This window comes from Mustela nigripes, chromosome 2 (assembly GCF_022355385.1).
Source record: "Mustela nigripes isolate SB6536 chromosome 2, MUSNIG.SB6536, whole genome shotgun sequence".
In the NCBI taxonomy this organism is placed as follows: Eukaryota; Metazoa; Chordata; class Mammalia; order Carnivora; family Mustelidae; genus Mustela; species Mustela nigripes.
Genome location: NC_081558.1, coordinates 110,376,680 through 110,391,199, shown reverse-complemented (window position 1 = coordinate 110,391,199; position 14,520 = coordinate 110,376,680). Strand labels below are relative to the sequence as shown.

At 39.6% G+C, this 14,520-nt stretch overlaps 1 long non-coding RNA gene across 3 annotated transcripts in view; it reads right to left on the bottom strand.

The window, feature by feature from the left end:
- The window catches only part of LOC132011950 (uncharacterized), a 37,317-nt gene extending 24,489 nt beyond the window's left edge, over positions 1 to 12,828 (bottom strand). For 2 of the 3 annotated variants that reach the window (XR_009402465.1, XR_009402464.1), the window contains exons 1-3: positions 12,763 to 12,828; positions 8,624 to 8,681; positions 7,460 to 7,816 (exon numbers count right to left, since the gene is read on the bottom strand). This is a non-coding gene — a long non-coding RNA (uncharacterized LOC132011950). Of the gene's footprint in view, positions 1 to 4,039; positions 4,186 to 7,459; positions 7,817 to 8,623; positions 8,682 to 12,762 lie in introns of those variants that run through there. The other variant, XR_009402463.1, reaches the window with a different exon arrangement.
- Positions 12,829 to 14,520: the final 1,692 nt, after the last annotated feature.

Genomic DNA, 14,520 nt, shown 5'->3' with positions numbered 1-14,520 from the left:
AACCCCTCTCAACACATTTAGTTATCCCTCATTGATAAGAACTGTGTCACATCCTTATTGGTAGCAGATGGACATCATTTTTGTTTTTTTAGCTGACGCATTGCAAATGCGCTCCATGCAAATCAGGGTTCTGTTAATAAAGAAGAAAAGAAGAAAGAATAGATGGGTAGATAACTAGCAGTCTTTCCTATGCACAATTTTGGAAAAGATGGCTTAGGAAGACTTCTGGTATTTCAGCTCCCAAAATAACCAAAAGAAAATGCGGGAGGGGATGTAAAAAAGAGGGGGAAAAAGAGATTCCAGTAGAGAGACTTATTGGTCTAGCTATGAAGACAGGTTGAAAACAGCCCAAATTGATGGGCAAACTATTAATGGTCATGGGAAGGAAATACCAAGAGAAATAATAGTCAGCCATACTGTCTGCCCTTCAACCCTATATCCAAACTTCAGACAGTTCTGAGACACATGCCCCTAGAGGGGAGGCCCATGACCCCAAATTAGGACACTTCCTCTACTGGGAACACTTGGGAACAGGAGGCTTTATCTGCAAGTAGCAGATGTGTGGGTATGGAGGGTGGGGTACAGAGTAGGGTGTGGTTGAGGCACAAGTGTTTCATGAACACCAAGTCACAAGGAACCTTGCAGGAGTCTACAGGCTAACAGAGATAACAGGCCTGAAAATACTGAACAGATAATAAAAATAGGGAAGATACACTACTATCCCTCTGCCCCATCCTCTCCTTTTCTCCCCACACAAAAAAGAAGTTTAAACTACCTATCACAGTTCATCCTAGGTTGACTGACTGATGACCTATAGAAAGCATCTAGCTGACCCTGTTCTACTCTCTGTATAGGACTCTGCCATTCCCTCTATAACAATTTCTACCATTGGCTACTTGGCTCCAACCACTTCAGAAACAAACCTGGAAAGATCCAGGGGGAAGAACTGGACTGAGTTGCTGCCAAACCAATGAGTCTACCATCTCCCCCGTTGAGGACATTGGTTGTATTGGCCACATTCTGGAAGTCATCCTTATTTGAAAGTCTTCTCAAAGAAAACTTTATCATAGTAAGACAATGAAGTTCAGTAATACAAAGATGCATACTGTACTATTCCAGGTACTAGTTTCCAGTGAGGAAGAGGAGTGCTCTCTTCTGGGGACTCTCTGGCTTGGAGCACTGACCAGGCATTGCCCAACAGTTCAATGCCAGTCACAGATTGCTACAGCTGGAGGTAACTCTGCAGGGAAACTTTCTGAAAGAAACTCAAAGAGGTCTCTGCTACCTGCACCGAGGACACTGAATATTAGTTATGGAAGGGCTAACTATAATGCTAAGTTAGAGAACATTACAGCCAATAAGCCAATAGTCCTCATTTGAGTACAAAAAAACCATCGGCTACAGTTTTATCTTGAAGGAATGATCACAGTCATTGCCCTAGACATCTCAGGTGACTCATAACACCCATGGTAATTGACTTTTCTCAGGAAAATACTAACTTGCTTATCTGGCTCTATGCCAAGTTATCTATTTAGTCTAGAGGCTGCAAATACAGAATAATACATATCCCAACTGTTGGAAATACTTTATTCTAGAACAATCGAGGGATGGGAAATCATGGTACTGAGGAAAAAGCCAGGCAGAATCCAGAACTTGGATAGCCTAGGCAAAGACTAAGCTTAAAAGTAACAAAAAATGAAGGCTCTACTGTAGTTAAGAGAGAAAGTATATGTTGGGATGGGGAACATTAGACTTACCAAATCTCTAACAGTTGGAACAGGGTTGATTGTACCTGACCATTTAACTGGACCCATGAGAGAGATGATCCATTCCCAAACCCTGAGACTTCTTGGCTCCGGCTGTCCTAAGGCATAGATAGTCCCAACCCCATCTAAATGTGTTTGCTCTGAGTCTGAGCTAAAGAGAATAGATATCAGCACTTACAACATCAAGGATGATCGTAACAGTCCTATATTATAGTATCCATATCAAGTGCCAAAAATTAGACTCTGGGTTTTGGCAAAAAGTGCAGGTCCACTCCTAATTCTCCCACTTACTGGATACGAGGACCACATGTACGCCAATGACTGCCTGAGGCCTGAGGAATACAGGGGGAGATGATACTTGCAACTAACTAGACCAGAACTGGGAGCCATTAAATGGCTCCCCCAAATCCCTATTGGGCTCAGGAACAGAACTGAGTATATAATCTCCAAAGTTCACATTAACAGGGTTACTTCAAACATCTGCGATATAGCTATACATGAGCAGCTACACCAACAGTAACGCTAAAGCAACTGTAGCCATAAGATCTATGGTGGTCTCCAACCACATGCCGTTAAGGTTCTATTCTGGCTGGGGAGGGAGGAGCAGCATGTGTCATTGCACAGGGAAAATACATATATCCCAGACAACTCCCTGGACACATGGGACTCAGCAAGCTATGTCCACAAGGAAATGGTTAAACTGAGTGGGCTTCATGTGGTCCTAGTCCTCCACAGCTTTTAGTAAAGTCGGAATTAAAATAAGGGAGTTTATTATTTGTGACAGCACTATTTATTTCTATCTTTAAGGGGTGAGTTATGTGAAAATAATAAATGATGATATCATATTGGTCTGGAGATCAATGTGTTGGTCCACATAAAAGTTATCCACTAAGGGGTGGATTGTGCTAGGTCATTTTTAAGTATTGTAACTTAAGAAATCCCATGGTTGGAAAGCCCCTGTGTTATACGGAAAGCACCCTCCTCCCACCCACACGCCCACTATTTGTAATTCTGAACTGGAGAGTTCCTACATCCTGGGGTATAGTTTGAAAGTCTAGACTCAAAATATGAACTTTAGGTCCAGCAACAGGTTTACTGATTTATATATCAATGACATCCTCTAAACTGATAAAAAAAAAAAAACACGAACTGAGGGGACTCAGTGTCCCTCTGATGTGGTGGGACTCCCATCCTGCATTAGTGACAGAAGCCTATGCATAGATTTTGGGCACATCCCAGGGAGAGAAAAGAAAGGTGGAGAAAGGTACTGGGGAGCAGCATGTGCTTACTGCCTTCACACATTCTCTGCTCTAACTAGTTAGATTATAGCCTTTATTTGAGATATGCTAATGCTTGCTACCATCAGGATTAAATTCTGCCATTTCTCCTGACACACAACTTAGAGAGGTTGTGTGCTCCCCACAACTAACCCTCACCATCCTGACATTTATCAAATGACTGTCAAGTATCCTAAGGACTCTACAAAGAGCTCTCAGAGTTTGTTCATGTCTACCCCAAGCCTAGCCTACATGGATTGCTATGTGTTAGTGAGAGTTTTCAACATAAAGTGTCTCACCGTATTACTAACAACCTCTGACATCTGGAAAGCCTACCAGTTTACCTTCCAAATGCACATGTGTACCATTAGTGTACTTCCATCTCCAACCCCCCTCAAAAGACATCTGAAGATAAATACAACAGACTCATTCCTATCTGGAAAGAACGTGTTCTGATTTGGCAGCAACGGAATAATGGGAAGAGGTATTTTCTCTTCAAGAATCTTGCCTAACTTGAGGGAGTAACATGACATAGGAATCAAACAGGAAAAAAAGATGATATGACATACTTTCGGGGGAGAGAGGGAGGTGGTTAAAATATCATCTATCAAGTGCTTAGAACTTGACAGTAAACAAGGTTTGGGGCATTCCACATGCTATTCCAGACAGAAACCACCTTAGGGATAAAAGTGTAGCCATCTCTACTTCCTAAATTTGGTGTGTCCAGCCTGATTAAAGCTACAGACAAAAATAAACCTTACAGAAAGTGCCATAAACTGCAAAATGGATCCTGTACTAGGCCCATCTCTGCATTTTGTCAGGCTTTCTCAAGTTGCGGGAAGCATTCCTTGGAACCCCCCAGAAAAAACAGAGCCCTTTGGAGTAGTTAAAGGTCATAAATATGTAACCCTGGAAATCTTTACACAAGGTGAGTTTTTATACCAAAACCATCTTATGTATCCCATGTATGGGAGAAGTTGTAAGCTAAAAATAAAAGTTTTTTAAGGATATAAACATCCATACATTTTTAATGTTTTGAAAAACCACAGTATTTTGGGAAAAAAATACTGCACATCAATAATTTATTTCCCAGATTTCCCTTCTGGTAAAAGTGGTTCAGGTTGTTCACATCAGTCCTGTACCTGAAAACAATGAAAAAAACTGGATAAAATATATTTAAAATAATCTTTTCAAAAGCATCAAAGAGATAACAAAGTAGGAATTATTAGGCCAAAAGTAAAGAGAAGAATCTAGAGAGGTGAACAAGCTGGAAGCCACTTTTTCCTTGAGAGTACTAGCTAATCCCAGAAACCCAGACCCTCCATTTTCATGGCCTTTCCAGGTATAGAAAGGAAAAAATGCTGGGTCCAAACAAGTTGGGGAGTCTGACAGGAGGCTTTCCCCTACAACGGTCTGCAGTCCAGGATCTCAGAGAGAAGGGGACAAGAACTGGGATGATCTAGAGAATTCAAACATTACTATAGTAAGAATCCCTTGAGTTGGCCAGGAAAAATGAAACTTTGAACAGGCAATCGCAAACTGATAGCGCCCTCAGGCGCCTGGCAGAAGTAAATGCAAATATTCTTTGGAGAAAAGTGCTTGCGTTACAGGCCTCACAGTTATTCCTGCAAAATAACGTTTCACAGAGTCAAACATGCCTGGCACATAAGAAAATTAGAATCAGTGAATAAAGCAGACAACCAGAAGGAGCTCATCAAAAACTCCAGGTGTAGGCCCCAGAACCTCTGTTTTAGTAGGCCACCCAGGTCATTCCCATACACACTAAAGCTTGAGAATCCCTGCTTTAGACTTTAATCACATAAATATTCATCCCCCACACAAAAATGCGTGGGTATGTTAGGGCTTGGGAAGGGCCCAAGAATTTGCATTTCTAACAAGTTCCCAGATGATGCTCATGCCGGATGAGGAACACTGCTACAAAGGTATTACTCTACAGATCAGAATAGTGGTTACCTATGGGGAGATGGGCCATAATTTGGAAGCAATATGTGAAAGGCTGAAAATCCTCTCTTTCTTGATCTCAGTGCTGGTTACACAGTGTAATCATTAAGTTTTAGGTTTTATTTTAACGCATGACAAGATCAACGGTTGTCCTTTTCCATTCAATCATCTAAGTCCAATGTCACTGCTATGTCACTAAATCCTATCCACCTCCATCTCACGACCCTCATTTATAATCAACTCCCAAAGTAGAAAGTGTAAAAGGTTGCAAAGTTCCAAGACATACTTCCTTCACTTTAGTTCCGAATGTAATTAGCTCATGAAATTAAATAGCTTTAAAACTCAAGACAAGAAAAATTAAGTCTAAGTTTCTAAAAACCCTGCTTAAAAAGTTGTTTAAAACACAGAGATATGATACTGCTTATAATCTTAGTTGTCACCAAAAACACCTGCAAAAATAGACAACTACCTTGAACTTTTCCCCTAAGTTAAAAGAAAGGGAGGAGATACTACCTTTTACCAGTCTGAACTTCCTACTCCAAAGAGGCAAAGATGCTTGCTTCTCTCCAAATACAACTCGAAAATAAAATACCTAGTACTGCTTATAGTAATGGTAAGATCCGTCCTACTCTCTTAATTAATCCTCACCTACAAGGAAAAGTAATATTCATCAACTGGCCTTAAATCTGTGAACACTTTAAGAGAAAGTATAGAAAATCTCTTTGTGGGAAGGGCAACAATGAAAATAAAAAAGGCTGAGAAGCACCAAATTAAATTGACCAGTGCAGACTGTACTTTGAAGTTCTCACACTGGTTTCTTATATTCATACAAAATACTTTTTCTGGCGGTCACATTCTTCTGTGAACTTCAAGAAACAGTTACTACTTTCCATTTTTGATTCATAGTACCAACACCCTCTATTACCCAAGCCCTCACCATTACTCTGTGAGGAAACAATGATAACAGTAGAGTTTCTGACTCTGGTAACTAGCAGGGGCCTAGGCCTTGTGATATTCCAGACAGGTATCTGAACCACCAAATGGTTCCCACAACCGGGTGTGGCAAACTACTGAGACCATGGGGGGAAAAAAAATGTAGCTGGGTTTTGTTATGCCCATAAGTACCTCACAAGTACCTTCAACACCTGGACATACCTTCCCAGTTATGTGGTAAGAACTGACCAAAGTGCTTTGCTTAACTCCCAGTGTAACTGTAACTCTGACCATTGCAGACCTGAATTCATACACCTCTCACAGCTTCCTCTTTCTTACAACATCAAAATATGACCATGTAAGATGCCTAATCATTATTATGTTAACTGTAGACAATGTAGCAAGATAATGTTGGTAGCTTACCAAGGATCATTCCTGGATCCAGAAGGTTAGAGGTCCAGATGAACTGGCTTGTGAAAGGCAGTTTTTGTAACCATGTAATATACTGGGATTTGGGGACAATGTAGGTGGGGATATAAGAGGCTTGGAAAGATTCTCCAACCTGGGCAGGCAGAACCCGAGTATCACCAGCCTCAGCTGGGGAGACCTGAGAAGCCACATTCACTTAACACTCCAACCCAATGCCCTATGTGTCCATTATCTAACCCTAACCAAGCCTCAAACCAAGTATTCTGTGAGATCATTTCAATTCAGAAAGTAATACTCATTAAAAAAAAGCATAACCACCATTTTGGAGCAGAGCTGATCCTAGTAGAAAAGTACTCCCCTTTCTGCTCGTTGCTGACAATGCCTTAAGTACTGAATTGGCCCTTCAAAAGTACATCCTCATTCAATTAAGTAGAAAACTCCAGATTATCATAATGTAGCTGAGCTTGTTATATTAAATTCTTTCACTTGTCTGGAGGATAAGTACTACGGTAAAGCAAATATATCATCCTTTTACTAAGGGCTATCAGTTAGATGAGATTACCAATACTCTAAACATTTTAATCCCTGGTCAAAATTAACTTTAAGAAAACATCCTACAGAATTTATGATTATACCTTTCAATACAACCTGAGTACTTTCTTCTTACTCTTGGATTACTTTTGCCTCTGTGAGAATATCAAATTCACATGTAAATGACTGCCTATTAAGAGCTGTTTAAAGTCATGTGCGTCATCCAGTATATATAAAGAGGATTTTGGTGATTGCTCTTAGGTTAAAGATTTCATTCCATCTATAGTTATAAACCATATTTTCTGATAATAATCACTTGACTTGAAAAAACCAAAGCATCCTACTTTTTCAGCAAAGTCAGAGTCCCCACCAACAGACTTCTCTGAAGTTGTGGATGTACCTGTTGACTGTCCTGCTTCCCTAGGTGTCCTCTGATTACAAGGATTGGTTGATTGGTTTGGAGGGCTATGGAATTTTCTAGTCATTTGTGAATCTCACTGTGCTTCATGTGAGTTACTAATGTCCATGTCGTCACCCTTAAACCAAAGTTCTTTTACATACCGTTCACTGGTTTTGTTCTCAGTCGCTGAATCATAAATGGAACTGATAAAACTTTTCATCCTCAATTTCCTCTGTAGGGCAAGTAGCATCTAAGTCATCTTCGATTTTGAAACTGAAAGTATCCAAGTATCCCCTGGAGAGAAGTAGAGCTTGTCCTGCACGTTGTTTTGCAGCATTTCCACCATTACTGGGTCATCTGGTAGTACAGGAACTTTAAATATCTGACCACACTTGTTGGTGTAATTCATACTATGTTGACTTGTAGTGAGTACAAAAACATCACTTTATCATTTTTTGAGTCCTCTTCCTTAGCATGTCCTCTTTTAGCTTTCCATACATCTCTGTTTGGTATATAACCTAAAATCAAAATGTTATTTGAAAGGCTTTTTTTGTTCACATATATACAACTTCCACACTACTATATACCCTCCTGAAAGTTGAAATCTTTACCTTTTTTTTTTTTCCCTTTGTCATAGTGGTTAAAAGAATTCTGGAAACAGACTACATGAGCTTAAGTCATCTTTCGTTCAGTGTGACCTGAGCACATTACCAAACTTCCTTGGTCCTCATTTTCCTAATCTGTGATATGTAGATAATAACACCTAATGTTCTGGAATTATTATGAAGTTTCTTTTTTTTTTTAATATTTTACTTATTTGCAAGAGAGAGCAAGAGACCACAAGCAGGGGGATTGGCAGAGGGAGAGGGAGAAGCAGATCAGGGAGCCCGATGTGGGGCTCGATCCCGGGACCCCAGGATCACAACCTGAGCTGAAGGCAGGCACTTAGCCAACTGAGCCACCCAGGCATCCCCGGATTGTTATGAAGTTTCTATGTATGAAGATTCAATATGTTAATAGATGTAAAACTCTTCAGACAATTCTTGACACATGATAAACACTCTACATTTTAGCTCTTTTATCTACTGCCATATAAACCCCTCAGCTGTTGAGATTATACACGCTCCTGGTCTTAAGATTTCTGTTCTGTATTTCTTACACCAATCAAACGATTGCAAATTTTAATAGGAAGATACCATATATACAGCCTACAAGCTCATTGAACATCTTAACTATTTCTCTAGGATACTCCAAGGCATAACTGAGCAAATGATAGAGCCTTCAAAAGAACACAAAATATAAAGTATTGCCTTGAGGCTGCCTACCTTACTACCACTAGTGCTGGCTGGAGGGGTCACAAACACTCTCAGGCTCCCTTGATATCTGAAATAAAAACCACAAGACCAGATGTAGCATAATGGCAGTGTAAATCAAGTATGTTCCCAGCAGTTGATAGCAAAATTATATACACACATGTACACATACCTACAGCACATTTACCCAGAGGTGGTCACTATTCTTATTGAAAGCCTATTACTCTATTAGGCCTTCTTTCTCCCCCACAGAAGGACATTAAGATTCTTTCTTTCTTTTTTACTTTTTTTGGTTTCACTAAAAAATCTGTAGGAGTTGCTCACTTGCTGGAAGTAAAGTCCAAATCTGGTGCTAGCTGAATGTTGAATACAGTTAAAAGAAGAATAGGTGAGAATCTACCTCTTCAGCTGAAGTTTATTTAGGTAATGAGATAAATCTGCTGTTGACAGACAAAAGAAGGGCAGAAAATTTTGTTTCTTCTCTATTTTAGGGAAGATTTCACAAAAGTCTGTCTGCCTTAGTAAGAAAACAGATGTTTACCCAATATAGCTTTTTACTATCTCAAGAACCATTTTTGTTCATAGCCAACATGTGTATTTCACTAATTTGGCTTCTATCTAGGGTGTAGAAACCTTGAATGAATATCACTCTTACCTAAACAACTAGGAAAACTATAGAAAACCTTTTCTTAAACCTGTTGGAGGTCTGAAGTTAGGGTAACCAACTGGACTTTCCCTCATTTTAGTCCTGTAAGTCCTGGGAAACTCCTCAGTACCACACAAATTGGGATGGTTGGACATCCTAACAAGGGTCACAGACCAAGCAAGTAACCTGAGCTCCAAGGAAAAGACTAGTCCTACCAGGAAGATAGGATGTGAGCACTGAAGAAGAGACATCAAGAACTCGGAATTCAAGACATCATCAAGAAGAGACATCAAGGGGCGCCTGGGTGGCTCAGTGGGTTAAGCCGCTGCCTTCGGCTCAGGTCATGATCTCAGGGTCCTGGGATTGAGTCCCGCATCGGGCTCTCTGCTCAGCAGGGAGCCTGCTTCCTCCTCTCTCTCTCTGCCTGCCTCTCTGCCTACTTGTGATCTCTCTCTGTCAAATAAATAAATAAAATCTTAAAAAAAAAAAAAAAAAAAGAAGAGACATCAAGGTGCTAGGAATTCAGCTAGTATTGTTAACAAACTGCTAAAGGCCAGCAGGGGACAAGGATGCCCTGAAAGCCTCAGATAAAAAAGGAGCTTGCTTCCATTTATAGCCTCTTCTCCATGTTCTCACTGGGTGCTGATGAGAAAAACGGGACAAGGCAGGAGGTCAGAGAGAGCCTCTCTTGGAGGAGGAGAAAAAGCACCCAATCGTGGAAAATGCAAAAGTCTTGCCATCTTCTTCCTATGAACAATAGCTTCAAACCCCTGGGAAAGGGGCAGCAGACTTTGTTATCTCCAAGGCTCAGGTAAAGGGCCCTTGATACTGGGTAAGAAGAGGAGTAAGAGAGGACAAAGAAATTCTGTCCCTGGGTAAAGAGGGACAGGAAACAGTCTTGGGCCCAAGATCTTATGTTAATAAAATTCCAGGAATCAGGAGACTCTTATCTTCTCAAGACTCATCAAAGATGCAAGGTAGAATTCTGTCTGCCACAGGGAGACTGAAGGGCTGAGGAAGCCCCCACTTAGAAGGCCTAAACATATAAGGCTTGCTTAAGAGAGGCTGGACCAAGACGACTGATCCTCTGGCTCCCACTACCACCAACCTATCAAGGAGCAGGTTACAAGCAAAGGAAAAGGCAAAAGCATGGAGAGAGGCCCTTTTTGTGCAGGTTAAAAAGAAGGCTCGAAGCTGAGAGTAGAAAAGGAATATTGAAAAAAATCCCTCCAGCATTCTAGCCCACCATAAGTATAAGGTAACACCAAAGGAAACTGAAACCAGAGGTGTGCTGAAGGTGAAAAAATCAAACCCAAACCCAGCTCAACTACTGACTGATTCAACACCCCGCATTACTGACTTAGCAGCAGAAGAAACATGCTTATTTGAGTCATACATTATTTTAATGTCTACTGTTTTATACAAGATGCCTAGAATTGGATAGAAAATTATAATACACATTAAAAAGAAAAGGAAAAGAAAAACCCATTGTCGAGAGAGAGAGATCAATCAACAGAATGAGGTTCAGAGAAAACCTAAGTGTTGGAATTATGAGGGGGATTTAAAATAACATTTATTAATATATTAATCATACATATTAAAGGTGGATAATAGGAATGATCAGGTAGAAAATTTCAGTAGAGATAAAAACTATGTCAAATGGAAATGCTAACAAAAAGCACAGTAACAGAGATGAAGAATACCTTGAAAAAGCCACTCAGTAGACTTGATAGAGTGTGCCCTTGGAAAGCGTGAACTTGAAGCTGTATAATAAAATTACTCAACTAAAATACAAAGAGAAAAAAGTGTGAAAAAACCCTCAAATAAGTATTCAAGTGTCGTAGGACAAGATTGAACAGTCTAATAAAAGCATATTTGGAATTCAAGAAAGAGAGAGAGCAATAACAAGAAACATTTGAAGAGTGGCCAATCTTCCAAAAATGATAAAATATACCAAACCACGGGTAACAAAAGCTCAGATTCCCAAGCAGAATAAATACCAAAAATACAAACTCCAACATATTATATTCAAACTGCTGAGAAAATCTTGGAGGAAGCCACAGAGAAAAAGACACAGTACAGAGAAACAGAGAATTAGAGCAGACTTAGGAACTATGCAAATCAGAGTACATTGGAGTAATAACTGTAAAATACTAAAGGAAAAATACTGTTAATGCAGAATACTGTGCCCAGGGAAAATATCTTTCAGATATGATGGAAAAATAGACTTCAAAAGACAGACAAAAAGCCAAAAAAAAAACCTCAAACAAAACCGAGAAAATTTATTATCAATAGATCTGTACAAAAATAAAGGTCAAAACAACTTCCTTCAACACAAAGAACCTGATACTAAACAGAACTTGCTTCTATAGAAAGAAATGAAGATTTCCAGAAATAGTTAAAACGAAAGTAAAATACAAAAGATGTATTTTTTTTTTTTTTAACTGCTCCAAAAGGTAGCCTAAAGCAGTGGTTCTCAACCAGGGGTAATTCTGCCTCTCAGGAGACATATGACAATGTTGCAACATCTTGATTGTTATAGTTGGGGTGGGGGCAGAAATAGGGATAGAGGAATAGAGATGCAGTGCTACCTGCATCTAGTGGGTGTAAAGGCCAGGCATGTGCTGGACACATCCTCATCCTAGAAAGGTGAACACTGTACAATAAATAACTATTCAGCCCAAAATGTCAACAGTACCAGACTATTGTAGCTTGATTGATTAAAAAAAAAAAAAGAGAGAGAGAGAGACAAAGACATAAAATACCAAAACAATGAAATGAAAAGGGGACAATCACTACAGATCTTGGCCATTAAAAGAATATGACAATATTAACAACCAACGGTATGCCCATAAATTCGAAACTTAGATGAAATACACAAACTCCTTTTAAGACACAAACGACTAAGACTCACTTAAATACATAACCTGAACAGTCCTGTGTCTAATAAAGACACTGAATTTGTAGTTTAAAAACTTCTAACAAGAAAGACTATAGGTCAGGATGCCTTCACAACCTACGGTCAAGATCATGACAAGATCAGACTAGCTCTTCTTAGTGTACCTAGCTTTGATAAATGTCTTATTAGGTGCCAGGAGAAATGCTTGAGTTTCAGCCTACTGGAAACTGCAGCAAGTCCAGAATTCCAAGTTACCCCTCTCCAAGGCACAAGTCCTCACCTCCTACCCCTGCCCCACTTACATTCCCACACTAGGGCCACTTTCCAGAGAACTAGAGGCTCTAGAACAGTTAAGGTTAGGACTAGCTTCCAATACACACTGATGTAGAGCTGACCTCTTCACTTACCACATTAATTTTTTTTTAAGATTTTATTTATTTATTAGACAGAGATCACAAGCAGGCAGAGAGGCAGACGGGGGTGAGGCCGGGAAGCAGGCTCCCCGCTGAGCAGAGAGCCCAACTCAGGGCTTGATCCCAGGACCCTGAGATCACGACCTGAGCTGAAGGCCGAGGCCCAACCCACTAAGCCACCCAGGCGCCTTACCTTTAAGAGACATTCAAAACACTGAAGATACTGGAGTCTACCCAGCGTGTTGTATTTTCCATAACTGAAGAAGGCTGATTAAGTGAGAGCTTAAATATAGATAATTTTCTGCTCCTATCTATACTTCAGACCAGTGCACCAGGCAATTTCTTCACTAAAGCTTATTACTTTCAAAGGTAGCGTGACTGACAAAAAGGAGTCAGGCCACAAGGCTGCTGTAATCCCCTAATTTGTAACAATAATTGAGAGCTAAGGTTGGTGCAGTGACCTTCCCTTGCTTCCTTCTTCCTTCCCTTCTCTGCATTCTCTATAGTTTACGTCTACAAAACTAGACAAACAGTTCTGCCAAATTGGTTCTAGTGGCAAGAGTGAACAGAAGTTTGAGACTTTCCTGTATGAGTGACTATAATTTTGTAGTTCTAGACTATGCAGGAGTACTCTCTGGGAGAGAAGGGCAATGTGAGTTTTTTGGGGAAAAGCAGTTTTTCTGAACATTGTAAGTAGTTTTCAATACTCTGCAATCTTTAGAACAGGGCTCTCCAAAAGAAGCATAATGTGAACTACATATATAAAATTTCTAGTAGTCACATTAAAAAGTAAAAATGAACAAGTGAAATTAATTTTAATATATTTTATTCAACTCAATATATACAAAATATGTCAGCGTGTAATCAATTTAAAAGTAGAATATTTTACTTTAAAAAACAAGACATTAAAATCTTGTGATCTGGTGTACGTTTTACAGCACATCTTATTTTATTTTTATTCTTATTTTTATAAAGACGCTTGTTAACATCGATATTTTTAAGTTTTTATTTAAATTTCAGTTAATATACGGTGTAATATTAGTTTCAGGTATATAATATAGTGACTTAACACTTCCATACATTACCTGGTGCTTGTCACAAGTGTCCTCCTTAATCCCAGCACCTATTTAACCAATCCTCTGCATCTCCCCTCTGGAAACCAGCGGTTTGTTCTCTATAGTTAAGAGTCTGTTTCTTGGTTTGCCTCTTCCCCGCCCCCCTTTGCTCATTTTTCTTAAATTCCACATGTGAGTGAAATCATACGATATTCATCTTTCTCTGACTTACTTCACTTAGCCTAATACTCTCTAACTCCATCCATGTCATTGCAAATGGTGAAGATTTCATACTTTTTTTGGCATATATATGTGTGTGTGTGTGTGTGTGTGTGTGTATACACACATACCCCACATATATACATTATGTGGTATACAATATATATTTTGTGTGTGTGTGTGTGTGTGTATTCCTTATACCTTCATCAGTTGATACACACCTGGGCTGTTCACATAATTTGGCTATTGTAGATAATGCTGCTATAAGGACTGAGGTGCATGTATCCCTTTGAATTAGGATTTTTATACTCTTTGGGTAGATACCTAGTGGTGCAATTGCTGGGTCACAGGGTAATTCTTTTAACTTTTTAGGCACCTCCATACTGTTTTCTAGAGTGACTGCATCAGTTTGCATTCCCACCAACAATGCAAAAGGTTCACCTTTCTGCATATCCCCACCAACACCTGTTTCTTGTGCTGTTGATTTTAGCTATTCTGACAGGTGCAATGTGGTATCTTACTGTAGTGCTGATCTGCATTTTCCTGACGATGAGTGAAGCACATCTTATTTTAGATTTGCCTCATTTTAAGTGCACAGCAGCCACTTGTATTTTGTGGTTACAGTATTGGATAGCATAACTATACAGCCTCTCAGTTTCCTTCTTGATCTGTCCTCC